This window comes from Gadus macrocephalus, chromosome 12 (assembly GCF_031168955.1).
Source record: "Gadus macrocephalus chromosome 12, ASM3116895v1".
NCBI classification, from domain to species: Eukaryota; Metazoa; Chordata; class Actinopteri; order Gadiformes; family Gadidae; genus Gadus; species Gadus macrocephalus.
The window spans coordinates 26,812,235-26,814,734 of record NC_082393.1 but is presented as its reverse complement, the minus strand read 5'-3'; the positions used below and the strand labels follow the sequence as shown (position 1 = coordinate 26,814,734).

The 2,500-nt window shown below is 45.7% G+C and overlaps 1 protein-coding gene across 1 annotated transcript in view; it reads right to left on the bottom strand.

The window, feature by feature from the left end:
* Positions 1-2,095: 2,095 nt before the first annotated feature.
* The window catches only part of ntmt2 (N-terminal Xaa-Pro-Lys N-methyltransferase), a gene marked incomplete at its 5' end in the record, with an annotated part of 7,904 nt that continues 7,499 nt past the window's right edge, over positions 2,096-2,500 (bottom strand). The window contains one exon of the mRNA XM_060066316.1: positions 2,096-2,500. This exon is cut by the window's right edge and continues 500 nt beyond it.

The window sequence follows — 2,500 nt, the reverse complement described above, 5'->3', positions numbered from 1 at the left end:
CTGAGGTTTGTCTACTCTATGGTTCCCACAAAGGCTGACTTTATTCTGGATAAAGAGTCCAGGCTGTTGGCCTCGCAGGCCCAACGTGGGGAAAGAGACCCTGTAATGAGCCAGCCAGCCCGCTCGGCCCGACTGCTGTTGTTTCCTGCTGACCTGTAAGTGGACCACCGGGCGGTCTCAAGATATCTGATTGCATCAAAGCAATTAGCGCAATATCTTCAAGAACAGAGTAGAGAACGGTCTCACCTTCTCCCTAGTCTATCACTTCCCTCCTGGCTATCGTTCAGGGCGACTCTACCGTACAAAGTGGTTCCAGCCGTGCTTCTCCTCCTCTGAGCATGGGAGGTAGCGGTAGTACGGTCAGCGTGAACACGGTGTCGGCCACTCGTTCCTTTGTGTTCTCTGTCTCTCGGCCGTCTCCGTGGGCTGACAGTGCGAGATATATACTTAGTCTGGAGCTGGGCCCACAAACCTCTGCTCTGGCTGACGTGACCGGACAAATTAGTGTTAGTTCAGCTAATATATTCAAACTACTGCCGGGCAGCTGTGGAGGACGTTGAGGAGTATTAGGAGTGATAGCTTTGACTGTCAGCGACACTAAACACTCCTGAAAAGGTGACAGAACATTTGGCTGCCATTTGGAGGAGGAGAGAGAGAGAGAGAGAGAGAGAGAGAGAGAGAGAGGGAAAAAAGTAGTTTAACTTTGGGGCATTTTGATCTTTAATTCATACGGGATGTGGAAAATGCACCGGGCTATAGGACTCCTCCCGTCTCAAAGCCTCATTGAGGGAATGCAGGAGATGAGAGCTCGCACGGCGGTGGTCATCTCACGGCATCGGGCCTTCAACACTTTGATCGTCTGGATCCTGGGCTCTCTCTGTGTCTCCCTCCCCGCAGCCCGCAGGTTGTTCGTTGACAAACTGTCCTTTCATAAGAACGCTGAGCGGGAGAAAGGCTGGCCACTCTCCCCCCCCCCCCCCCCCCGCCCTCGCTCCCGCCGAGTGCTTACGCACGCAGGCGCCCCCCCCCCCCACCCGGAGATGTTTGAGGTGACTCCTGGACGTGTTTTAACGCAGACAACGTCTGACAGCCCTGAAACGGGGCCAGGGCAGATATGAAAGCCGGCACTGTCTGTCAAAACCAGGAAATAATCACCCCCACCCCCCCCACACCCCCTCTCCAGCCCACCTCAGGGTCCATCTGAAAGTCATTAACATAAACAATGTGCTGCTTCTACTGTTAGTTCTGGAGTGTGGGGGGACTGGGGGGAATTACCATAACCATTTGAGAGGATCTCAATTATCTGATGTCTGCCGCTCGGCCGCTACAAGGGGTGTGGACGAGCTTCACCGTAAAGGTTTAAGGGAAACGAGCCAGTACTTATCTTCAGTACTTATCTTCAGTACTTATCTTCAGTACTTATCTTCAGTACTTATCTTCAGTATTTATCTCCAGTATTTATCTTCAGTATTTAGGTTCAGTATTTAGGTTCAGTATTTAGGCTCAGTATTTAGGCTCAGTATTAAGGCTCAGTATTTAAGTTCAGTATTTAGGTTCAGTATTTAGGCTCAGTATTTAGGTTCAGTATTTAGGTTCAGTATTAAGGCTCAGTATTTAGGCTTAGTATTTTTAGGTTCAGTATTTAGGCTCAGTGTTTAGGTTCAGTATTTAGGTTCAGGACCTGATTGTAATGGCCCACACTGATTACCCGTCTCTAATCCTATTAGGCTTTGTTAAGAAGGGGGATGAAAAACATTATGTATCAAAGAAGTGAGTTTTTTTGTTCAAGAGTTGAACAAAAAAATATATAATTATAAAACTACATCCATATGCTTGCTTGGTTTTGATCTGCCAGTGGGACGGTTCACATGGGGCTCTGCAACACAGCAGAAATATGACATGTCGTTAAATGAAATGTCTTTGGTTCCATACACTGAAAGCTAACATATGATTTGCCAACATGGGTGCGTTGTTGCTCTGAGCGTTGGGATGTTGTGGTTCAGAAATGTAACAAAAGTTATAGTGGTTGTCGAGACAAGCAGCACACATAAGCCTGGATAACTCTGGACTCCATCAAAACCTCGGTACAAAAGAGTTGAACAAAAAGGAGCTCTTTAAAAAATTGTGTTTGCACTATAACAGGCAATTGTATAAAATGCATAATTACATCAAACAACATCAATATATACATCTACTCAGTTGACATGAACAAATGCCAGTCATACTTGCGTCTACAGAAACATAACACACAATACATTCCCTCTTCTTCAATAAAGACTCATACTATTTGGCCCTACAGTTGCTGAATGATATTTAAAATTTCTCTAAATTGTGTCAAAATCGGTTTTATGTACACAAAAGAGGACAAATAGGAGAGACATACTCAGATGAGAAGTCAGAATAAATAATGCATGGGCCACATTCGTTTTATCCAATGAAGGTAGTTAATTCATATTTTACTGTAATATGTGTCACTGTGACTAACTCCACTCTGCTCTCG